This window comes from Rhinolophus sinicus, linkage group LG09, assembly GCF_036562045.2.
Source record: "Rhinolophus sinicus isolate RSC01 linkage group LG09, ASM3656204v1, whole genome shotgun sequence".
Lineage (NCBI taxonomy): Eukaryota > Metazoa > Chordata > Mammalia > Chiroptera > Rhinolophidae > Rhinolophus > Rhinolophus sinicus.
In genome coordinates, this window is record NC_133758.1 from 30,746,654 (window position 1) to 30,772,703 (window position 26,050).

At 41.0% G+C, this 26,050-nt stretch overlaps 1 long non-coding RNA gene across 2 annotated transcripts in view; it reads right to left on the bottom strand.

Moving 5' to 3' along the window:
- LOC109452097 (uncharacterized) overlaps positions 1 to 26,050 on the bottom strand; it is a 48,088-nt gene that overhangs the window by 10,342 nt on the left and 11,696 nt on the right. For both annotated transcript variants that reach the window (XR_012498767.1, XR_012498768.1), the window contains exons 3-4: positions 3,374 to 3,448; positions 1,762 to 1,944 (exon numbers count right to left, since the gene is read on the bottom strand). This is a non-coding gene — a long non-coding RNA (uncharacterized LOC109452097). The remainder of the gene's footprint in view (positions 1 to 1,761; positions 1,945 to 3,373; positions 3,449 to 26,050) is intronic.

Sequence of the window (26,050 nt, forward strand, 5' to 3'; positions counted from 1 at the left end):
ATAAATAAGTGATCTGTGACTAAGCCCAGGGGAAGAAGAGAGTTGAGGACTCTGATAAATGAGCTCCTCTAGAATAAGAGGGAGAGGAGGGGCCAATAGAAACCATCTACTGGACCTCTTCAAAGTCATTATTGCTTTATGCCTTCCTTGGTATTCGTCATGTAGGCTACCATTTGTTTCCCTGTAATAACAGGCCATCAAACACTTCTAAAAAGGGTTGCCTGTTTGTTTGGGTGACAGGGTTGGGTATGAAAATAGGGCCCCTTTCATCCCACTGCAAACACAGAATCCCTGGATTCAGCCTGGTTTTCTTCCATGACTCAGTGGCCTCTGTCCACCATGTGTCCAGCTGCACACAAAGCCTTTCCTGGGAAGAGGCAGTGTTTTCCTGGCTAACAGGATGCTGACTGCTGCCAGGCACACAGTGTGCACCCAACACGCTGCCCTCCTCCACGCGGGTCAGGAAGATGAGTCACCTCCACCAGCCCAGGTGACTTGGAGCCTCAGCTCTTTCCAGTGTGAATGTAGAAGGGCATGGCCTGCGTTTTGCAATGTGGAATATTGCTAGGGCTTTCTTCAGGAATCCAACCAAGGGCTTGGTGACTGATATCTCCCCTCATAACAAGTGGGGAGGAAACTGCTAACTAGAGATAAAGAGGAGAGCGTTTCTGGTCTTTTCAAAGAAAAAGTCCCTCCAGAGACATTATCAGACCTTGAAAGTGAAATGTTCTGTAAGTACACACACATTAGTGCAATTCCCCCAAACTTCTTGCTTGCCTGTCTGGAAGGTTTCATAAAGGAACAATAATCTAGTATTTGTACCCATTCATTACCATTTTCTCTGAAATTCGATGCTTCCATTTCTTTGCTTATGGAGTGGCAGAGGGCCAATCGCTTTTGTCTCAGCCTCAGAGGAAAACGTGGCTACGGGAGCCAAGGAGAAAGCCAAGACAACATTCTAGGAATGGAATGTATAGGTGGGGATTTTGGGGTACACGGTGGGTCTGGGACAGCAAAGGTAAACTCTTGTGGTAGCACTGCCTGGGCCAGGGCCCTTCCCAGAGAAAAGGGGGCTGAATCATGTGGACACTCTGTCAGAAAGCTGGTTTCCTAGGCCTACAGTGACGCTCATCTTTTATTTGTAAGAAGCCTTTTATTTATTTGTTTGCCTGTTTTGCCTTTTTTCTCTATGTAAGTAGGAAAAAAAAAACACCCACTATACAAATATTCAGATTTAAACATGAAAAAGCAGGTATGTACTATATTGCTAAGTGAATAAAAAAATCACAAAACCATAGGTCAACCCCAATTTTGTAGTAACAAAAAGATCAGTAAGGATGTGAAAGGATTCCTGCCAAGGAGTTAATCGTTGTCTCCTTTGGAGAAGGGAGTGGATTTGGGGTAGGAGTAATGAAGAAGGGAACTTACACTTTTTACTCTGCAATCTGGAATTTTTGGAAAGAGCACGTAGTAATTTTAAAAGAGCCAAAAACTCAATTTAGGCGCTCTGGATTGGGAGTATATACTTTTCAGTGGAATTTAGGCTTGTCCTTCAGGTTGGAGCCTCCCTCCCAGTGGCCTCGGTCTATGGGGAAAGCCTCCCACCCTGCCCTGTCCATCACGACATGGGACCTCTTTTTGTCCTGCTCGGTCTCAGGGAAGTCTGGCTCTTCCTGACAGCCCAATGACTGCACCTAAAGGCGTGCAAAGCATCGTCCCCCCGACCCCCACCCCACTATATTCTTTCCATTGAATACTCACTATAATCCTGTGAGGTAGATATAGCAGCGTGTCCACTTTACACCGGGGAAACTGAAGTTCAAAGGGTGAAACAGCACAGCTGCTAGGAGGCGCGGAGGGCAGTGAGCCAGGTCCCCTCCATCCAGCACAGGGTTCCTTTCAGCCCGTACTTCCTTTGGCAGGAGCAGGTTGGCTTGGAGCTACCTTAGGATGGTGAGAAGGAACACAGAGATGCAGCCAGGATGTAATGTGAGAATGCTGAAATTACCATGCAAGTGCACGTTCCCATGGGGCACTCTGCAATGGTTAACTTCATGTGCAACCTGGCTGCGCCACAGGACCCACATATTTAGTCCAACACCAATCTACATGTTGCTGAGAGGGTAGTTTTTAGATAAGATTAACATTTAAACCAATAGACTTTGAATAACGCAGGTTACTCTCCATAATAGGAGTGGGTCTCATCCAATCAGTTGAAGGCCTTAAGAGAAAAAGACTGAGGTCCTCAAAGAAAAGGGAATTCTGCCTTCAGGCTGTCTTTGGACTGGTTGTAACATCAGCTCTTTTCTGGATCTCCAGCCTGTTGGCCTGCCCTTCAGGTTTCAGACTTGTTAGCCCCAAAATCGCGTGAGCCAATTACTTAAAATACATCTCTCTCTCTTTCTCTCTCTCCATATGCACACACACACACACACACACACACACACACACACACATAGAAACGGGTGCCAAAAAATGTATACACATGACTTGTATTCATCTTTTGTTATCGGTATATATTGAGCATTACAATTTCAATACATTTTTTTTTCCTTAAAATGTGCATACATTTTTGGCTCCCTCTGTATATACACATCCTAGTGATTCTGTGTCTCTGGAGAACCCTGACCGATACACTTTCTCTAAAGGAGAAGACAGAAGACTGGGTGGACACATTTATTTTAAACTACCTTTCACTGGCATTCACCTGGCAGTGAAGCTTGTATATCTTACATGTTTCGTAAATATTTAATTGAAAGCCATACATAGCTAGACTAAAAATGCTCGATGGCTTTGCCAGATGTGATTTTTATTTAAACTATTGTTCCCTAATAGGTCATTGAATCTAATGGAAAGGAACAGAAATTATCTTGATTAAATTGGGGGAGGGAGGGTAGGAGCAGTGAGAGGTAAGATGCCTTCCATATCTGAAGATTCTTGACCCATCATCGTTTCAGAAACTGTAGGTTTTGTCTTTTAAATCAGAGTAAATGGGGCTGGCAGGGCCTGAAGAAGAGCTGTAAGTCAGGTGCTACTGCTTCTCCTCCCCACCCCAGACGCCCTGGCCTCTCCCTGTGCAGGGCCCGTTCTGTCCACGCACCCCCCTCACCACGGAGCCGGCATGAATCTATTTAGATGTTTTGCCTAGCAGCATTTGCATGGGGAGAAGAAACCAAAGAAACAACACCCAACAGGGAGCATCATTGCATCCATTTTAACCATGAAGGAAGCAGAGGCTCAGGGTTGTTGGGCAGTCTGCCCAGGGCTGCACAGGAGTTGCGGTCTGAGCTGCTCATGAGGCTGCTCGGAAGGAGAAAGGTGTCTGGGAGGATGGGCCCTGGCTTCTCTGGACTCCCCATTCACCAAGACTCACCACTTCTTCAAGAGCAGATCCAGGCGAAGGAATTGAGACTTTGCCTCCTGGCTTCACCATCTTCAGAGCTACGTCCTGGATATGGAAGACAATTTCTTAATTCCTATTTACATTTTTGACCTAATGTCTCCTTTCAAATAACTTGTGTCTAACACAACATTTCATTTCCCACAATGTGGCAAGCTCATTCCGCGTTCCCTATCACTTGGAGAGTCCCCTTATCCTCAGCACTTGGCTTAGCAGTGACTTCCTCCAGAAAGCTTCCTTGTCCCTTCCCTACCCTGCATTCCCTGCCGTCCGCGGGCTCCATGTTTGTTGCTTTGCATGGTCAGCAGGCCGAGATCTTTAAGGACAAGGAGCCTGACACCGGGCAGTGTCTGACACCCGGTAGAGCTTGGTGAATATTTGTTGGCTAAACCATGGCGATAGCAGAAGTGAGTAAACTAGAGAGCGTTTCATTTTTATAGGGGAAAATCACTAGACATTACTAATTGTCTTGCCTGATACATAATGGGTATTCAATGTTTATAGAATAATTCTTAAAAGTGAGAGGGGTTGTGCTCAGAATACATTACCCACCGACCCCAACCTAAATTATACTGTCAGGATACTAGGCAGTGTCACTGTCATTTCTGGGTAAAAATGTCAATGGCCATGAAGAGAATATTTTCACTTCTAACTTTTCCTCCCATAAGTTTCCTAAAACCATTGGCATTCCTTGTTGCTTACTTAGAATCTAGTAATTAATACAAAATTTATCCCCAAATTATGTATTATAGGTATTTTAAACTTGAAATTCAATATGACATGAATCCAGGGGTCCGCCAATGTATCTTATTTAAGATAAACAAGATCCACCTGGTCTCAAAATTTCTGGTCAATTGAACAAATTCAAAATTGCTGGGTTTAGACATTTGGCATCATCCTGTTGTTCATTTTTTCATTCATTCATCCATTCCTGGGGGGAATGGAGCCTCCTGCCATAGGACGGTCAGTAAGGTGGTCAAGGAGGTAAGACGTGGATGAGCAAGAAAAACGTCAGCAGTGTACTGACTGGTGGCTGGGAATGCAAGGACCAAACCTAAAAGGACAGTTGATTTTTGTCAAAATGGTGTAATAGTCAAGGAAAACTAGGTAACAATAAGTATACAAATAATGTAGTAATTCGGCGTGGGGCCCAGCAGGGATGGGATAGACTAGATCTCGAGAAAGACGAAGAAAAGGAAAGGAGATAAGTATGGAAATTTTTCTTTGGATAATAAATAGCCATTCCATATAGGTCATAAAAATAAATCTGTAGTATTTCTGAAAAATAAAGGGACAAGCGAGAAGATGGAATGGACGGTGGCAGGCCCACAGGCCAAGCCAGAGGAAAGGCAGCCTGTGGCCTGGCGCAGTGACTCAGGCAGGAGGAAGGTGGCTCAGGCTGCCTGTAGCTGCGATAAGGAGGACAGGATGGGGTCCTGCTGAGGACATCCTGTATCAGCGTGGGGACTTTCCATGGAGGAGCATATATGGAAATCCATAGCCCAAGAGGATTCTGGCCTGCATGCCAGGCAGAGTCCTTGAGTGTGAGCAAGGAGAGAAGACGGGAACTGCTAACCCTCCATCACTGAGGCACAGTGGACACTGGGAAGGAAATGTGGCTGAGGTCCAGTGTGCAATGCAGACAGCTTTACTACCCACCCCGCTGGCTCCTATTTTCCGGAGCCCTAAAGCCCATGAGCTGTGTGGAACCCTTCTCAGACCAGCCTAGAGTATCGCCGTGCTCTGTGGCTTCTAAACCATGGATTCAAACTTCAGGCACATTTCTCCTTCCAGCCCGACTTGTGCCATATCTGTGTAATGCTTGTGCCTTAAGTTACTTAGGAGGTTCCCTTAAACAGGTTCACATTGCAAACATAGCCTCTGCCACTAAGCAAATATCTGCATTCATAAATGACTACCACCTGAGTCAACAAAACCCCCCACAGGATCCCTGGGCCTCTTTGCAGCATGGCCAAAACCTTCCTGGGCATCCACTCACCAGGTACTGGTGGCACTGGGTACAAGGCACCTTCCTCCCCCTTCGAAACAAGCTGATTGTCACTCGGCAATGCCAATCACTGGGGTTTCCTAGGAGGCACAGGGCCCTGTCTCACCAGGTTTCTCCACTTTTTTCATTCCATAAAGGAGTCTGGGACTCAGGCCCCTCTCCCTACAACCTAAAACTGTTCTAAAATAAAAAGTTTATTAAACATATAAAGGCTTTTTAAAAAAGTCATCCTACAACCCCTCAATGGCATAGCAGCTGCTGGATCACATATGATTGTAGAAAATCTTACAAATCCTAAATGCTGCCTTTCAAATTATAGGCATGATTAAGTATCAACTAGTTACTAAGTGAAAACACATCCACTTTAGCCTTCTTTACTGCTATTTTAAATATCTATTATACGATCCACAAGAACCATTATTAATATGTACGTTAAGCATTCTGGTTTGACTTATTTCTGATTCAAAAAGTAATATGTTACTTGGTATGACATGAAAAGAAGAAATGGTTGTTAAAATTGTTTCTCCCTTAAGAAATAGTATTATTTGCAGAACTTCCCTTAAAAGCATTTTTGGAAATGACTCAGAGTGCTCACTGACTCCACACCATTCTACCTTGTAGAAATTGTGATAACGAAGCAGTGATTTCCTGTAATAGCTAGGTGCAAGAAATCCAAAACAAGTAGATTCCGTATCTTATTGTGCATATGCAAAATATTCTTTCTTGGAGTACTTTGTGAGGCTATAAATATATGTTACTCTGATTTTATCCAGCATGTGTTTCTTGTACTGTTGTTGTTTTAGGGGGAATAGGAGGATTTGAGAAGGGGAGAGACGTTGTCAAGGAGAAATTTGGGCAGCAGCTTTTCTTGTCCTCGGTAGAAATATCTCTAATGTAATATTAGTGCCTTGATTTGCCTATTTGTGCCACGTAGCACATCATGATACCATCATGCAATCAAGTTATGGAAGACTTTCTGTTGAATGGAAAATAAATGGGCTGGAAACTGCCTTTGAAAAGTGAGATATGCACCGTGAACCCTGTCATGCAGACCTGCCCAACCGCTGAAATCCTAATGTCTCACTGTTTTACCTGCCGTCTCTCCGGCTCTCGTCTCTTATGCTTCTTCACACCTCAGTCCTGCGCTCACCATACCCCACCCCCATTTTCTACCTTTTGCCACTTTCTTCCTGGTTCCATGTTCTTCCCTGTTCAGCACATAACCCTTTACCTCTGCGTGAATCAGGGCAGAAATAAGGAGCAGCGCAGGAGACTGGCCCTTTGACAAGTGCTCTTCACAGTTGGTCTCCTTTAGTTAGCAATGGCTTTGGCATTTCAGAATGAAACAAGGATTAGAAGGCTCACAAAATAATCCGCCGACCGAAAAGCTGCAGAGCAACTGAATGACTTCAACCTCTGAAAGCTCATTTCTGAGCATGGCCCACACCAGAGCAATGGACTGACGAGACTCACCTTTTTAGGCGGTTTGCTCACTTCCCCTCCACGGGCAACCAGTGACCAAAGGATCCCCAATTTAAGCAAAATCTGGCTGATCAGCTCATACTTGGAGGTCCTAGAGTTGCTTACTTACGTGAAATAAAACCTTAGGTTTCCCAGAGCCTTCAGCGGCCCTGCGTTGGCTGCTCTCACCGCACAAGATCATGCTGGGACGGGCAAAATGTCTGACTGGTTCCATCACCATTATGTAAATTCTGCTAAATATTGTCTGCACATGCATTCACCCCCATGCTGAGGAAGCAGAGTTAGTGACAGAGACTATCTCTTCCATCATCTCACAGCCAGGCCTGACAATGAGGTGGGATGTGCTGGATTTGGAGGCTAAGGATCTGGGTTTGAGCTCCAGACCTTTACTTACCAGACAGGTAAAGAGTACGTTGCAAGAATGCTCAGAAATCTCAATGTGCTCATCTGAAAATGAAGTATTAATCCCCACATGTTGTGGAGCTTCCGTGAAATTTCATGTAAATATGCTTTGTGAGGTGCCTTAGTAATCAGATTATACAATGTTACAGAAGATGTTTCTGGACCAAGCTGAGCTATAATGTGGGCAGTTTCAGAACTATCAATTTCATCATGCTATTAGAAATGTGATTCTTAAGGCCTTTTGTGCCTGGAACTTGGCTACCAATTGAATATTAAAAAGAAGGTTGAGAAAACCATGGCTGATTGGTATTTGCAGAAATGTTAGTAGAGGGATAGGCTTTGTTGATGGACCAGAAAACTCTTGAATTGGTCAGAGCCAGACGCCTCCTTTGCAACCTGTCAATCTATCAATCTAAGTGAGAGAAAAGATGGGTAGGAGTTGACAAGGTCTCTTAAACAGCTTAATCCTTTCAGCAGGAGAGTGGGAAGCCAGTGAAAGCTGCTGGGGCCCACGACAACTAATCAGGCTGTTTGTTCTTTTCATTCCCTGAATGATATCTTTTGATGAGCTGAGTTTGAATTTTGATGCTCTTTTTGTAAATCATTATTTTTCTTACCCAGTTCGTGTTTTTTGAGTTCCAAGAAATCTTTGCCTACCATAAGGTCATGAAGATATTCTATCTTCTCTTCTAGAAGCATTATAGTTTCCCTTTTCTGTTTCGATTTGTTATCATCTTGAATTAATTATCTTGAGTATGATGTCAGGGTTTGGATAAATGTGTAATGATCTATATACATCATTATGGTATCATACAGCGTATTTTCAATGCCCTAAAAATCCTCTGTGCTCTGCCCATTTATCCCTCCCCTCCTCTCAACCGCTGGTCTATTTATGGTCTCCATAGTTTGGCCTTTTCTAGAATGTCATATAGTTGAATCATACACATTATGTAGCCTTTTCAGATTGGCTTCTTTCACTCAGTAATATGCATTTAAGTTTCCTTCATGCCTTTGCATGACTTGATAGCTCATTTCTTTTTAGCACTAAGTAGTCCATTGTCAGGATGTATCAGTTTATTTATCCATTCACCTACTGAAGGACATCCTGGTTGCTTCCCAGTTTTGGCAATCATAAATAAAGCTACTGTAAACTTGCGTGTGCAGGTTTTTCTGTGGACAAAAGTTTCCAACTCCTTTGGGTAAATACCAAGGAGCATGATTGCTGGATCATATGGTAAGAGTATGTTTAATTTTGTAAGAAACCACCAAACTGTCCTCCAAAGTGGCTGTGCCATTTTGAATTCCCACCAGTAATGAGAGTTCCTGTTGGTCCTTATCTTTGACAGTATTTGGTGTTGTCAGTGTTCTGGATTTTGGTGATTCTAGGTGTGTAGTGGTAGTAATCACTTTTTTGGTATATAGTCCTATGTTGCACAAAATTTTTTTAAAGATATAATTTACGTACTCTAAAAACTTTTCAGTGACTGTTGTGCAACCATTACCACTATCTAATTTTAGAACATTTCCATCATCCTCCAGAACAAACCTGTACCCATTAGCTGTGTCTATTTTCTTCTTTCCCTAGCCCCTGGAAACTACTATCCTGCTTTCCGTCTCTGAATTTACTTATTCTGGATATTTTACATAAGTGAAATCGTAATATGTGAACTTTTGCTCTGGCTGCTTTCACTTAGCATAACGTTTATCCATGTTGTAGCATGTATCCATATTCTCATCCTTTCTATTGCTGAATAATAGTCCATTCTATGGACAAACCACATTTTATGTAATCATTCATCAGTTGATAGACATTTGGGTTGTTTTACCCTTTGGCTATTGTGAACAGTGCTGCTATGTACAAGTATGTGTACACTCATGTACAAGTGTTTGAATACTTGTTTTCAATTCTTTGTTGTGTTCCACAGTGACAACACATTTATATTTCCATAAGCCATGCACTAGGGTTACAATTTTTCCATATTTTCGGCAATGCTTGTTTATCTTCTGTTTTTTTAAAAATTATTATAGCCATCTTAGTGGGTATGAAGTGATATCTCATTGTGGTTTTGATTTGCATTTCTCTAATGACTAATGATGTTGAGCATCTTTTGTGTGCTTGCGGCCTTTGTGTAACTTTGTGGGAGAAATGTCTGTTCAAGTCCTTTGCCCATGTTTAAATAGGGTTCTTGTCTTTTGTTGTTGAGTTATAAAGTTCTTTAGACATTCTGGATGCTCGAACCTTATCAAGTATGTGAGTTGCAAAATTTTCTCCCATCCTGTAGTTTGTCTTTTTGTACTCTTGGTGTTATCTGGTGCACAAAACTTTTAAAATTTTGATGAAGGCCAATGTATTCATTTTGTTGTTGTTGTTGCCTATGGTTTTGGTGTCATATCCAAGAACTCACTGCTAAATCCAATGCCATGAGGTTTTTCCTATATGTTTTCTTTTAAGAGTTTTATAGTTTTAGCTCTTATGTTTAGGTCTTTAATCCATTTTGAGACAATTTTGTATCTGGTGTAACTTCATTCCTTTGTATATAAATATCCAATTTTCACATCACCATTTGTTGAAAAGCCTGTCTTGTCTACATTAAATGGTCTTGGCCCTTGTTGAAAATCAAATGACCATATATGGGAGGGTTTATTTCTGGGCTCTCTATTCTATTCCATTGGTCTATACGAGTATATCTGTTATCATGCAGTACCACACTGCCTCCATTACAGCAGCTTTTTGGTAAGTTTTGAAATCAGGAAGTGTGAGTCCTCCAACTTTGTTCTTTTTAAGGTTATTTTGTCGGTTTGGCATCCCTTGAGAGTCTATCTGAATTTTAGGATGTGTTTTTCTATTTCTGTTAAAAAAAAATTAGGATTTTGATAGGGATTCCATTAAACCTGTATATTGGTTTTGGGTAGTACTATCATTTTATTAATACTAAGTCTTCAATTCCATGAAAAAGGGACACATTTCTACTTATTTGGGTCTTCTTTAATTTCTTTCAGCAAGGTTTTGTAGTTTTCACTGTACAAGTCTTTTGCCTCCTTTGTTAAATTTATTCCAAGTATGTTATTCTTTTTTATGCTACTGTAATGGAATTGCTTTCTTAAGTTTACTTTCAGATGCTCCATTACCACCATCATAAACACGACTACTACACCCCAAAGTGTTCCCTCAATCTCACCCTTTTTGTCAAATGATTTTTAAATTTAATTTTTCAATTGTTTGCTTCTAGTGTACAAAAATACAATTTATAATTGTATATTGACCTTGTATTCTGAGACCTTGCTAAATTCACTTATTAGTTCTAGACTGCTGTTTTATTCTTTTTTTCTAATCTTTATTGCTGTTATTTCTTTTTTGCCCTGTGGTCCCAGTAAACCGTGATCTCCAGCACAATGTTGAATAGAAGTGGTGAGAGTGGGCAGCCGTGCCTTGCTCTCCATCTTAAGGTGAAACTTCCAATATTTTGTCATTATGTATGATGTTAGCAGTAGGTTTTTTTGAAATTCCTTTTATCAGGTTGAGAAAGTTTCCTTCTATTCCTACTATGCTGAGTTTTTATCATGAAGAAGTGTTGAATTTTAGAAAATGTTTTTCCTGTATCCATTGAGATGGTGATATGAGTTTTCTTTTATTCTGATGTGATGAGTTATATTGATTGATATTTAAAAAATAAAGCAATCTTACATTCCTGGGAAATTTTCCCAGGTTTTGGTCATGTTGTATTATCCTATTTTTTAAAAATGCTCAGTTCAGTTTGCTAATATTTTGTTAAGGATGTTTGTGTCTATGTTCATAAGGGATATTGGTCTGTGGTTTTCTCTTCTCGTAATGTCTTTGTCTGGTTTTGGTATTAGGGTTGGACTGGACAAAAATTTTAAAAATTGGAAAATGGTTTCCTCCTCCATTCTTTGAAACAGTTTGTGTACATTTGGTATAATTTCTTCCTTGCAAGTTTGATGGAATTTACTGGTGAAACCATCTGTGATTGAAATTTCTTTGTAAAGGTTTTTAACTACAAATTCAAGTTTTAAAATCAATGTGGGGATCATCAGATTTTCTATTTCCTCCTGTGTCAGTTTTGGTAATTTGTGTTTTTCAAGGAATTTGTCCATTTTATCTAACTTGTCAATATTTTTAGCATAAAATCATTCAAAAACACTTTATTAACCTTTATATCTTCAGGATTGGTATTAATAACCTCCCTTTATTCCTGACATTTGAAATTTGTGTTTTTTCTCTTGTTTATCTGATGTCATTTTCTACCACCCTTAAGGAATTTTTTTTAACATTTCTCGTAGTGTGAATTTGCTAGAGATGACTCGCAGCTTTTGATATCCAAAAATTTCTTCATTTTGCCTTAATTTTTATAAGATATTTTTGTAGTTTATAGATTCTAAGTTGCAGGTGTTTTTCTTTCAGCACTTAAAAGATCTTTTTCCTTTTTCTTCTTGCCTTCATTGTTTCTGATGAGATGTCAGTTTTAATTTTGTATGTATATAACATGTTTTGCCTCTGGCTCCTTTTAAGATGTTTTTCTTTAACTTTGTTGTCAGCATTTTGACTACAAAGTGCCTGAGTGTGGTTTTTTAAAATATTTATTCTGCTTGTAACTTACTCAGCTTCTTGGGTTTGTGGGTTTATATTTGTTTTCTTTTGTTTAATCAAAACCTAACTGTCATTTAAAGCTTGCCTGCTTCCTGCACACATTGTCTTCCTCTATAGCAGGCCTGCTCATCTGCCTGCCTACACCAGACTAGGTGCTTGCCTCAGCTGGTACTTTTGGTTCAACCATGAGAGGCTCTTCCCTACCTGAATTTCAGTTAATCAGGGCTTCTTTGCACCTACAACTCATTCACCAAATAGGAAAGTAGGATTCTTAGTTCACCTAGACATATCTTGCTGTTACCATGGTAGTGAAAGGCTCTTGCATCCTTCTTCATCTTAATCCTGAAGAAGAATCCAGGGGCAGCTTCCTGTGGCACCATGAAAAGTGAGGAGAACAATCTCCTCCTGCCTCTGCCTCCTGAGAGTTTCTCCCTCCACTTCTCAGGGCCCCACATATATGAGCTCACACAAGTGCCACACAACGCTGTGCATGCAGTGTTCACTGTATTATCTCCACTGCCCAGATCAGGGAAGTGGGGAGAGGATGCCTGGCCTTCTTATATGCAGGCCCGTGGGCTGTCTGCAATGCACCATGGCCTACAATTCCTTCCCATCCAGTTCTTGAAACTGAGGGCCAGCACACAACTCCTGCATTTGTACATCAGCTCAATTTGAAAGGAACTCGTATATCATAATGCTCCCCATTCTCAGGGGGTTTCTGCCAGGGCAGGGGCACGCAGGGTGCTCTAACCCCTTTATGGCCCCAGTCCCACTCAGAGCAGTAGACATACTGCGTTCGTGAGCAGAATGGAACCAAATTGATGCCAGGGAATCCCTGAATTTTTTCCAATTAGGGAAGTGGAATATCAGTTCTTGGGGAGCTGCTATGGACTTTATTGTGTCTTCCCCAAATTTATATGTTGAATCCCGAACCTATTCATGTGACTATATTTGGAGATGGGGCCTATAAAGAGGTCATTAAGGTTACGTGAAGTCACAAGGGTGGGGCCTTGATCCCATAGGATTAATGTCCTTCTAGGAGGAAACACCAGAAGGCATGCATGCACTGTCTCTGCCTCTGTGTGCATACACCGAGGAAAAACCATGTGAGGGCATGGTGAGAAATTAGCTGTTGGCAAGCCAGGGAGAGTCCCCTCCAGAAACCTTGATCTTGGACTTCTAGCCTCCAGAACTGTGAGATTGGTCCAGTATGACCTAGCCTAGGCATTCAGGCTCTGGGGCCTCTGATTCTGAGGACAATGGTCCCTGCTCTGCTTCCTTGACCCAGGGCTGCAGGCCTGGGCAGGCATCTGCCTGTTCTCCCCTCCAAGGTCTTCAGTGCTCACTGAGCATTTATAGCTTAGTTTTTGAAGACTCTCTAAAAATTGGTTCTGCTTGTCTCCCATAAGTGGAAAATCTTCCCCAAAGATCGCACTGAAGCCTGCAATAAAAGCTCCTTCCTCAGGCCCCCATACTCCACCCAGGACACTGTGGAGACCACACTAATTCTCTCCTGTGGTTCCCGTGGTCATCTGGGGCACTCAAGAAGCCCAGGGCATCCAAAACAGAGTCTTGATGAAGCTTGTATGGAATGGGTCTGGGCTGGTCTCTGCTTGGAGAAGAACATTGAAAACTGCCCCCTGGCACACATCACTCCCTCTCCTAGCTTCCAGTGGTCCAGAGCGGAGGGCCTGTGGGCTGGGGAGTTGTGGTTCCTGGCTGAGGATGGCAGTTTTATGGCACCACAAGTGAAGCTATATTTCCATAATGGATGCTGAGGCCTAGTTGTTTTAGTTGGTTTACCTTTGGGTTTGGGGAAGATAAGGAAGGATAAAGTGGAGGAGAAAAAAGGGTCAGGAAGACAAGTGGGACACAGGAGTCACAGGAATCAAAGCACAGAGCCAGGCTGGGAGGGGACACAGGTGGTGCTTATAAATAGTGACACCCACAAGTCATCTGTCTGGATGACGCTTAGGATGCCGGGACACGTGAGTTCCCAGCATTCAGAGTCACCGCACTCCCCATATCCTTGTGGGTTTTGCTGCCAGTGCCAAAATCCAGAGGAAGGTGTTTATGGAGAAAACGTCTTCTAGGTCTTGACTCATTTTGGATTGTTTGTGAGGGTTTTTTCAGCCCTGTGTGTTTTTGAAAAAGCAGCACAATAGTCAGGCTGACATCATCTGGTGTTAATGGGAACACTATAAACATTTCCACTTTGAGTCAGCCAGAGCATTATTTGACAGGACTATTTCATTATTTCTTCCAGCATTCACCTAATCAGTACAAATGTAAGACAAACATTGAAAATGAAAGAAACCATTGCATTAAGAAATAAATGAATTCATGGCAATGATAATAATAACAACAACTCCCCAGTCAGGCTAAGTAAACAAGGTTCTGGATTTCTTCCAGGGGCTTCCACAGAGCTGAGGAATGTTTTTGCTGTTCACTTACACAGCTGAGCTGGCCAGGTGCCACGCCAGGCAGCTTTGTTTATTTGGTTTTCACTTTTCAGCTTGAAATACAGTCCTGTCTTGATTCTCCTGCCTTTGGGGCTCTCTGAATGTTTCTAACTAGAATCCTTTCTGCTTATTTGCAAAACGACTCCCTCCCCTGGGACTGAGTGGGGAGGGTAGGGAGGGAGTCTACGTGGATTGCAGCTCTGCTTGGCCAGATCATAAATCAACAGAGTTTCTGAGTTAAGACTTTCCTGCACTGTACGTTTTATTTTGGGATAGCACTAATTTGGTTTTTGTACTCAGTGTGGTTTGCTTGTAAACATAGTACACTGCTTCATCTGGAGAATTCGTGCACAGGGTCTGTCTTATCATCACAACCGCATTACGCAGTTGATGGGCATTTGGCCTTTGTGTGATCTCATGATCCCAGCAAGCTTTCCACTGATGGAGGAAGCCGGTCAGAGTGCCTGCATCGGTGCTCCTGTGCCTGCTCCGGCTCAGAATGACATTGGGATGGATGGGAAGACAGATCAAACACAATACATCTAATAAACAAACAAATCCATTGTACAGTATTTTAGAAGGTGAAGTACTGTGGAAAAGATCAAAGTAGAGCAGGATAAAAGGTGTTGGATGTGTTTGAGTTGGGAATTTAAAATTCAAACTAGAATGGCCAGAGTTTCTTTAAAAATTAAAACACGCAATTAATATTTGACCTAGCAATTGGACTCTCAGGTGTTTACCCTTGAGAAATGAAAACTTGTGTTCACACAAAAACCCATGCATGAATTTCCACAGCAGCTCTATTTGTAATAGCCCCAAGTTGGAAACAACTTGTCCATTGGGTGAATGATCAAACTGGCACCTCCTTACCGTGGCATTACTACTCAGCAATGAAAAGGAACGAACTACTAATGTACCCAACAACCTGGAGGAATCTCCAGAGAATTCTTCTGAGTGAAAAATGTCAATCCCAAAAAGTTATATACTCTATGGTTCCTTTCATTTAGCATTCTTGAAATGACAAAATTATAGAAACGGAGCACAGATGGGTGGTTGCTGGGGTTATCGAGGGGGTGGGGCTGAAGGAACTGGGTGTGGCTATAAAAGGGCAGTCTGAGGGATCCCTGTGGGATGGAAATGTCCTGTAACCTGACTGAATCAATGCCACCAGTGTGCTGGTTGTACTATTGTACTACAGGTTTGGAAGATGTTACCACTTGGGGTTACAGGGGAAAGGGCACAGGAGATCTTTCTGTATTATTTCTTGCAACTATAGGTGGATCTACATTTGTGTCACTATAAAAAGTTTAATTTAAAAATTGGGTGGCACAGGTGGGCCCACTGAGAAGGTGACATTTGAACTCAGACTCTAGAGAGATAGAGAAGACAGATCTGCGTTTATCTGGGTAGGTAGTGTCCCTGGGAGAGGCCCTACTGCAGAAGAGCATGTAGCATGCTCAAGGGGCAGCAAGGGCCAGTGTGAGCCAGGAGGAGGGCATAGATGAGTCAGAGGGGTAGCTGGGGCCAGACCCCAAAGGCCCTGGTAGGCACAGTAAGGACCTGTACTTCCACTCTTAGTGGTCAGGGGAGCAATCAGGGAATACTTCTGAGCAGTGGTGTGACATGGGCCCACTTCCATTTGAACAGAATCTGCGACTCTCCTAGGTGTGTGTGAATCTACACTGGTGACCCATGGAGAGCATATAACACAGTTGAGGATGAGGGTCATGAAGGTGAAGATGAGGAGCTGCCCCAGGATGGGGACCTTAGGTTACAACTTACTCATTAAGTCTTGGGGCCTGTGGGAGGCTGGTTTGGAAGCCTAGTGGTTTAGTACAGTGAAAATAAAAATACCCTTGATGGTGTCCAGGGTGTTTTCATGTATATCATGGAGACTTTCGAGTAGAGCTCATTCTGCAGGAGGTTTTGAGCACTTGATATGTGTTGGGGACTGGGGACTGGTGCCCAGTATCAGCAGTACATGGGGGATAAAGCTGGCATAGCTCTTACATTCAAAGAGCTCACCATGGCAAAAAATAACCACAACAAAACACACAAAAATTTAGCAAACAAATAATGACAAATCATAATGAAGTTTATGAAGCAAGCGAAGAATAGGTTGGGGAGACATATATGGGGAGGGGTACGTAGTGCTCCCTTAGGTAAGAAGGTGACACTTAAGTTGAGAGGTTGAGACATAGAGTGGGAGAAGGAGCAGGGCTAGCGTCCCCAGCAGAGGGAGCAGCCTGTGCGAAGGCCCTGAACTGGGGAGGAGGTGGGACAGGGTCCAGAGACAGTCATGTGTCACCGTCACACCATTCAGCCCACTCCCCACTTGGCCACTCCCAAGGACAGCACTTTGTATCGAGGGCACCAGCCTCCTTGATCTGAGCCAAAAGGCCAGGAAGCAATTAAATCTTTCTAAACTTAACTTTATTTATTAGTGCTCATTCATAGCCATTTCTCTTACTTGTGGAGTCACACAGTCAGGCTTGGCTAGTTCTTCGATAGCGCACAAGAAATAGCTGTGATTTCACAGCAAGCATGAACAATACTTTACTCTGTAACATGCCAGATGCTGATAAGTGAGAAATTGTGGGAAATATAAAAAGCTTGTCTTTTTAAATCTAAGTCTATAAAATGTGCCTGCTTCCCAAAGCTGCTGAACCACACATGGCCTGACTATGTAGCCCAGAAGAGGACATGACAGCCAGGCTGGTGTCCCAGGCTGGGAACAGGCATGGGAATCATGACGATGGAGTGAACCAACTTTGACAAAACATATATACCATATTTATCAGTTTCCTAGGGCCATAACAAAGTACCACAAACTGAGTGGCTTAAAATAACAGAAATGTATTCTCTCACAGTTCTGGAGTCCAGATATCTGTAATCAAGGTGCTGGCAGGGGCACATTCTCTCCAAAGTCTCTAGAGGCGGATTTCCTTGCTCCTCCCAGATCTTAATAGCCCCAGGCATTCCTTGGTATACAGCAGCATCACTCCAATCTCTGCCTCCATCTCCACATGGCTGTCTTCCCTCTACGTCTATGTGTCCCTGTGTCTTCATATGATACTCTCTCTGTGCCTGTCTACACATTGTCTTCCCTCTTCTTATATGGACACCAACCATATTGGATTTGGGCCCACCCTAATGACCTCATCCTAACTAATTATATCCGCAGTGATCCTATTTCCAAATAAGGGCACATTCTGAGGTATTTGGAACAGTTAGGACTTCAACATATCTTTTTTGGGCACACAATTCAACCCATAATGAATACCATGACATGAAAGAAACAGTGGTTAGAAAGCACTGGGCAGCTGTGGGATCAAGTCGCACATCTTGCACCAGAGAAGCCGTTCTGCACTCATGTCCATAACCTCGATCTGCTAACTCTGAATTACTCCCAATAACACCATTTAAAACATGCTTTGTTCTGAGTGCTTCTGTTATTGATTTCACATAAAAAGTATTTTTATGCACCTAAATCTGGGACATTTTTGTTAGTGGTGTAGTCATTTATGGTCATGCAGGCCTGAATGACTGTTCTTCTCCCTGTCCCTCACCCCACAGTCAACACGCTTTCCAGGTGGGAAGTAAGTAAGGTAGTTAAGCCTGGGCCAAATCACGGGAGACCCAGGAAACCAGAGGATCTGAACTGGCTTGGATAGGCAGTATGGAGCCATCCAGTCCTGAGCAAGGGAGTGATATGGTCTATGCTCTATCTTAGCCAAAAGGCCAAGCAGTAATTCAGTCTTTCTAAACTTACCTTTATTTATTAGTACTCATTCATAGCCAAAATGATAAGATGCCATGCTTAAAAATAATAAAATGCATTTTCTTTAGAAAGACATTGTATATAGGTTCGAAGTTCCAGCTATGAAGGAGTGAAGAGGTCAACAAATCCTCTCCCCTAAAAACAACTGTAAAACTGGGTGTAATTGTAAAAAATCATCATATCAGGGCTCTGGAAATTGACCACAGGCAAACAGTAAATTGAGAAACATGTAATCACAAAAAAACTGTGGAGATCCTGGTAATAAAAACAGTGGTTATATGTGGCATTCTTTCTTGGGACTGCCTCCACCCTCTCCATCCCTTCCTGGTCAGCCTGGTTATTCTATCAGGACTGAACTGGCCTTCACTTGATTTGGAGTAAAGAGTAGAAACACATAGTCAGCAGCAAATGGGGAAAGCCTACAGATCCCCTAGCCTGACATTGTAATCCAGGTTGGAAGGAGCAGTATAAAACTAGCCAGAAATTTAGTATAGGGAGAGCCTGGAAATGAGATAGCCATTAAGGTTTTGATAAGCATTCCACACAACCCCAGCTATCTGGAAGCCTGTGTATATGCACAGTGGAGACCCAAGAGGGCCTGGCATTAAAGTAACAGCTGAGGCAGAGTTGAAAATTGCCAGATTTGATTACATCACCCAATTGATACACAGGTCCAGCAGATGGTGGTATTTAAGCACACCTCTGACCAATCATTGAGTGACCATCAAGCTATGCAAACACAGAGGTGACCCAGAAGAAGCCAGTCTCCCAAAGAAAAAAAACAAATACAAATACAAATACAAATAATAATAATAATAATAAAAACTGAGTAGGGTCATCAGCAGATGCAAACTGCAAGGTGACAGATTCTGCAGATCAAGTCCAGGCAAGTTAAAAACAAACAAAAGTAGTAACAACTAAAAATCTTGGAGGATAAAAAGAAAACAGAATCTAGATTTGTTATGATTTATTATCTAAAATATCCAATTTTCAACAAAAATTTATGAGTTATGCAAAAAAAAAAAAAAAGAAAAAAAAAAGCCAAGAGAATGTGACACATAGTTAGGGGAAAAAAGTCAATGGAAACTGTCTTTGAGTAACCCAGATGTTGGGTTTAACAGACAAAAACTTCAAAGCTGCTATTTTAAGTACATTCAAAAAATTAAAGGAAATTGTGGTTAAAGAATTTGAGGAAAATATTATGAAAATTACTCAAGTAGGAATATCAATAAAAAAATAGAACTTTTTTAAATGACCAAATGGAAATTCCAGATTTGAAAAATACAGTAACAAAATAAAAACTTTATTATATGGGATCAACAGTAGATTTGAGATATCAGAAGGAATCAGTGAATTTGAAGATGGATCAATGGAATGATATCCAACATGAAGAACGAAGAGAAAAAGGATTGAAAAAAAATGAACAAATTTTCAGAGACCTGTGGAACAACATGAAGCATATCAATTACATAATGGGAATCCCAGAATAAAAGGAGAATGAAAAAGGGCAGGAAAATTTTTTGAAGAAATAATGGCTGAAAACCTCTCAAATCTGATGAAAGCATTAATCTATAAATCCAAGAATCCCAATGAATCCCAAGTTAAAAAAAACAAAACCCAAAAACAATAAAGAGATCTTCACTTAGTTATGTCAAACTCTTGATGGCAAAAGACAAAGAGGAAATCTTGAAAGCAGCAAGGGGAAAACTAATCATATATAGGGAACAAAACTAAGAATGGCTAAATCTCCTCAAAAACAATGGAGGCCAGAAAGCAGTGGAATGACATATTCAAAGTGCTGAAAGAAACAATTGTCAGCCAAGAATACTATACCCAGCAAAACTATCCTTCAAAAACCCATGAACATCAAATAAAGATATTCTCAAATCAACAAAGATTGAGATAATGTGATGCTCATAGATATGCCTTACAAAAAATACTGAAGGATGTTCTTCAGGATGAAAAGAAAATTACTCTAATTGGTAACTTGAATCCACAAGAAGAAGACTAGAAATGGTTAAAATGTGGGTAATTATAAAAGACTTGATAACCATATACATTTTTATCATTTCTTCTATTATTTCTTTAAATAGCATAAGATTATATAAAGCAAGCGGATTTGGGGGCTTACAACATATATACGTCATATATATATATGTTTGAGGTGTAATCAAGGAATATGGTGAATGTTTAAATAAAAAAATTATTACAGTAAAAGACACATTGCCATTAATCCCCCTTAAAATACTCCCCCTGTCTTTGGACACACTTCTCCTATCGTTCTTGCCACTTTCTGAAGCAGTTCTGGAAGTCCTCTTTCGTGAGTGTCTTTAGTTGCACTGCCATGGCTGCCTCAATGCCCTGAATCGATTCAAAATGTTCACCTTTCATGCTCATTTTGACTTTGGGGAAGAGCCAGAATTCGCACGGTGTCAGATCTGGTGAGTAAGGTGGATGAGGACACACCATAATGTTTTTATTTGACAGAAATTGCCATATACCAGAAGTGATGTGTGACACAGCATTGTCATGATGTTGGATGATTTATGGCATACTTTATAACACACCTTCTCTCAACTGTAGCTCACACCTGACTGACTGCACTGAACAAGTTGAAGCTTGTCACACACTGTTCCTAAGGTTTGACGTGCCACTTCCTATATTGAAGATCCCTACCTTTCTATGGGATGGCACTTGGCAGCAGCATTCACTGTATTTTTTTTTATCACACCTAGTGTGTGTGTGTGTGTGTGTGTGTGTGTGTGTACTAATATATATGACACTAACAGCACAAAAGTGAGGGTGTGGGGAGAAAATGAAGCCATGTTGGATCAAATTTGCTATATGTTACTGAATTATGTTAGTATTAACCTGAGGTAGGTTGTGATATGTTAAAATACATATTGTGATTCCTAGAGCAAATACTAAGACAATCACTCAAAAGTATAGTTTAAGGGGCAGCCAGATGGCTCAGTTGGTTAGAGCGCAAGCTCTCAACAACAAGGTTGCTGGTTCAATTCCCACATGGGATGGTGGGCTGTGCCCCCTGCAACCAAAGACTGAAAACAGCCACTGGACTTGGAGCTGAGCTGCGCCCTCCACAACTAAATTGAAGGACAATGACTTGGAGCTGATGGCCCCTGGAGAAGCACACTGTTCCCCAATATTCCCCAATAAAATTTATATATATATAAAAGTATAGTTTAAAAATCGACCAAGGAATTAAAATACTATACAAAATTATTTGTTTAACATAAAAGAAAAGAATAAAGGAAGAACAAAAAAGAAATGATGCAAAAAAAAAACACACAACAAAAAAACAACAAATGCAAAATGACATATATAAATCCAACCATATTAATAATTACATTAAATGTGAATGGAATAAATATTCCAGTCAAAAGTCAGACATTGTTGGACTGGATGAAAAAGCAAATCTAACTATATGTTGTCTACAATACACACACTTTCAATCCAAAGACACAAACAGGTTGAAAGCAAAAGGGTATCTATTTGCACCACTCTTATTCAACATAATACTGACAGCTATAGCCAGTACAATAAAACAAGAAAGATCAACTAAATGTGTTATATACAAAATGGAAAATAAAAAGTAAAACTTTTAATTCACAGACAGCATGATCTAGTATGCAGAAAATCTCAGAATAAAAGATCAATATACAAAATACCAATTTTCCTCATGTAGTTTCAATGAACAGTCCAAAAACATGATTAAGAAAATCCCAATAGCATCTAAAAGGATAAAATACTTAATAAGTGTAAGCATCGTACACTAAACAGTACATAGTACACTAAATAGTACAAGAGAAATTAAAGATCTAAATAAATGTAGATATATTCTATCTTCATGGATTGAAAGAAAGAATATTAAGATGGCAGCGCTCCCCCAACTGACCAAACAAAATCCCTGTCAAAATCCCAGCAGAATTTCTTGTAGTAATTGATAAGCCAATTCTAAAATGTATATGAAAATGCAAAAGACCTAGAATAGCCAAAACAATTTTCTAAAAGAACAAAGTTGGAGGACTCACACTTTCAAAACTTACCACAAAGCCTGGTAATGAAGACAATGTGGCATTGGCATAAAGATAGACATACAGATTAACAGAGCAGAATTGAAAGTTCAGAAATAAATCCTTATATTTATGGTCAATTGATTTTCAACAAAGGTACCAGTTCAGTTGAAAAAGAATGGTCTTCAACAAACGTGGCTGAGACAATTGTATATCCATATGCAGAAAAATGAACTTACTTCACAACATATATAAAAATTAACCCAAATTAATCATAAATAAAAGTAAAGCAAAACTATAAAACTTCTAGAAGAAGACACTGTAGAAAATATCTGTGACCTTGGATTAGGTAAAGAGTTCTTAGCTATGGTACATAAAGTATAGTATGGTACCAAAAGAAAAAATTACTAATTTGGACTGCATAAAAATTAAAAACTTCTGCTCTCCGAAAGATAGCATTAAGAAAATAAAGACAAATCACTGTCTATTAGAAAATATTTGTAAATCTATGTCTGATAAAGGGTTTATATCTAAAATATATAAAGAATGCTTACAATTCAATAAGTCAAATAACTCAATTAAAAATGGACAAAAGGAAAAAGGAAAAAAGTTTTTAAATGTACAAAAGTTTTAATAGCTATTTCATCAAGAAGATATTTAAGTGACTAATAAGGACCAAAACATATGTTTACACAAAGACTTGTCTGTGAATGCTTATAACAACTGGGCACTGGAGGGGGGGGGGGTTGGCTCTGCACCTGTTCTTGCTTCTAGAGCTTTCTGGAAGGAAGAGAACGTTGTGATGGCTTGCTATGCTTGACTGGATCTGTGCTGCGCAGACCAAAGCTATAGTGAGTAGTTGTAGTAACAATGATAAGAACAACTATTATGTAATCTATTCCTGGTGACCATGGCACTCTGCCCCAGCAACAGGCTCTGCCATTTTCAAGGCACATTGATGGCCATCATGTTATCTGAGTCTCCCTCATTCAGTGGGTAAAATTCTCCCCAAGACTAGCACACCCTGGCCACCTAGTAACCTCCTCACTTCCCCTGAGTCACCTAGCTACCTCTTCACCTCTTCAGGACCTAACAATATCCCAGGTGGCAATGACTTGTGCTACCTATCATTGCTGGTAGGGTGCGTCTTGGCAGATTAAGACTTAGCACTTTTACTCTTCTGATCTCTCTCTTTGAAACAAAAAGATAGGTCGTATCACCCTGACATGTCTTATATAGAGAAGAAAGGATAGAGAAATGAGAGCATGTACTATGACTGCACTCCAATACTGGGACTATTTCAAATCAGTGCAAAACCACAGTAGCCACGGAGCAGGGAGAAATGTGGTTTACTGAGCTTTGCTGAAAAGAAGGAATTTCCCTCATGAGACAACTTGCTTGGAAATAGAAGGAACTGCAGTTAAGACATGTGATTCTCATTACTGGCTACATCCTTTCAGACAGGAGGCAGATATAATTGGATCCATTTCTATTTTAATTATAATTCTTTGGCTTTAAGGAAATCGCCAATGGAAATCTGCAAGCCGCCACAAATGCCGCCATTGCAAATTCCCTGGATGTTAATGTGGTCTGGATTTCCTTCAGGAAGGCTGAGGCCACACACTACAATTGATGTTTGTTGATGTTACAGACCTAAAGTTTTGCCCAAACAAAGATGAACTTCTCTCTCTCTTCCTGCCTCCTATTTTTCCTTTTGAAGCAAAGAGAGATCTTTTAGATTTTGCCAACCCTTCCTGCTACATAACATAGGAGAGAGAAGGAAGCCTTTTGTGATTAATGACAGCAGAGTGCAGACTCCCCATCTGCCCAGAGCAGTTCTCCAACCTTTCTAGTGTCCCAGATTCAGGAATAGTCCTCAGCAGAGCTTGAAAATGAAGGACAGACTCCTTATAAAGTCAAAGAGCACAACCAACACTGTGAAACGCCTGGACTTAAACCTCATTTGAGCGGTTTCCATCAGACTCTGTCTCAAAGACATTCTTGGCAGAGTTGGAAGGAACCCTGGCAAGATCGATCCCAAGAACAGGTGAGTGTTGAGGGTGGGCCATGAGGTGCCCATGCAGCTTCCAAGCGGGTCCTGCTCCCAAGTCCCTGGGAGAGGAGCCTGGTGGGTATTTGAGGTTCCTATGCCAGTCCTCTGACACTGCCCCAATGGATGGTTGGTGGCTCATTGAACACAGCCTGCATGTGACAAAGGCAGGACTCATTTTTCTTTTGAAGCTGAGCAAATAATAAGGAGCACAATCCATGTTGTAGCCCCAGGTTTGTTTTAAACTAAAATTCAGATAAAAGCTAGGAGTATGCTCCAATGTTTTGCTTGCTCTAATTTGCTCCACTCTCAAATGTCTTATTCAAATTAACTATAATTCAACAAGTTCCATAGTGACTTTGCCTATCATGACTAAATTCCTGTTTAAAGAGAAAAAAGAAGGGTCTTACATCCAACCTTCTTCTCTGAACAAACACTGACTACAGCATAGGCTGGCGAATTACGTGAAGGAGTTTCTCAGTTTTCTTGCATGAGGCTTCTATCTCTTGTTTCCTCATGATAGAGACACTGGAAGCCTTTTCTCTGAAGCTTCTTATGCAGAACTTGAATCCCTTCTCTCATGATTTTCCAGATGCTGTTATTATTTTGCTTCTCCTGGTTCCTGCCATATACCTAAGGCCCCTGGATAAGTCACTGAGGAGGGAGCATATGGCAGGCTCAATAATGGCCCCCCAAAGATGTCCAGATCCTAATTCTTGGAGCCTATGACTGTGTTCAGTTACATGGCAAAGCAGAATTAAGATTGCAGATAAAACTAAGGTAGCTAGCCAGCTAACCTTAAAGCAGGGAGATTATCCTGGAGTATCCAGGTGGACCTAATGTAATCTCAAGGGGCCTTAAAAGTGGAAGAGAAAGGCAGAAGAAAGTCAGAGAGGGAGATGTAAACACACACACACCCACAAACACACACACACACACACACACACACACACACACACACGCAGTCGGAGCAATGCAACATTTCTGCCTTTGAAGATGGAAGAAGGGAGCCATGAGCCACGGAATGTGGGCTATCTTTAGAAACTGGAAAGGACAAGGAAACCAAGGAAACAGATTCTCACTTAGAGCCTCCAGAAAGGAATGAAGGCCTACCAATTTATTTTAGAACAGTGGTTGTCATGCGGGAGACCCTGCTCCCCCACAATAGCACTGATTTTGGACTTCTGACCTCCAAAACTGCAAGACAGGGAAATAAATTTGTGTTGTTTTAATTTATGGTTATTTGTTACAGCAGTAATAGGAAACTAATACAGACTTGAACACTGTATCGCTAGCCTTTCTCCTCTAATTCCACCATGTAGCCTCACGCCTAATAGTCCACCTCAAATTATCATTGATTTTGTTATGTGTGATAGTATCATAGGAATAATTAAAAAAAAAAAATTATATCCTCCTCTGATGGAAATGCACAAAAAGGCTAGGATTTGCTTTAAAATATTCCCAAGCAAAAAACAAGTTGTGAGGAGAAAGATGAAACTAGATCATTATTGATAATTGTTGAAGCTGGATGATGGTACATCATTATTCTCTCTACTTTTTGTGCATTTTTGAATAGTTCCATAATATAAAGTTGTAAAATATGTAGATGGAAGAAAATTTAAAATGTCCGCCTTCATATTTTATTCCAAGTAAGCTAAAGAGTTTTTCAATTGTTTTTACTTATAGTTTAGTTCATGAGACTTATTATTAACTTCATCTGTGCTAGAGAGGCTGGTCACGGCTCCGGGCTCTTGATTTTGACCTTCTTCCTGAGCAAGAAGAGAAGATATTAATACTAATGCATACAACAGATGTAGTGTTACTG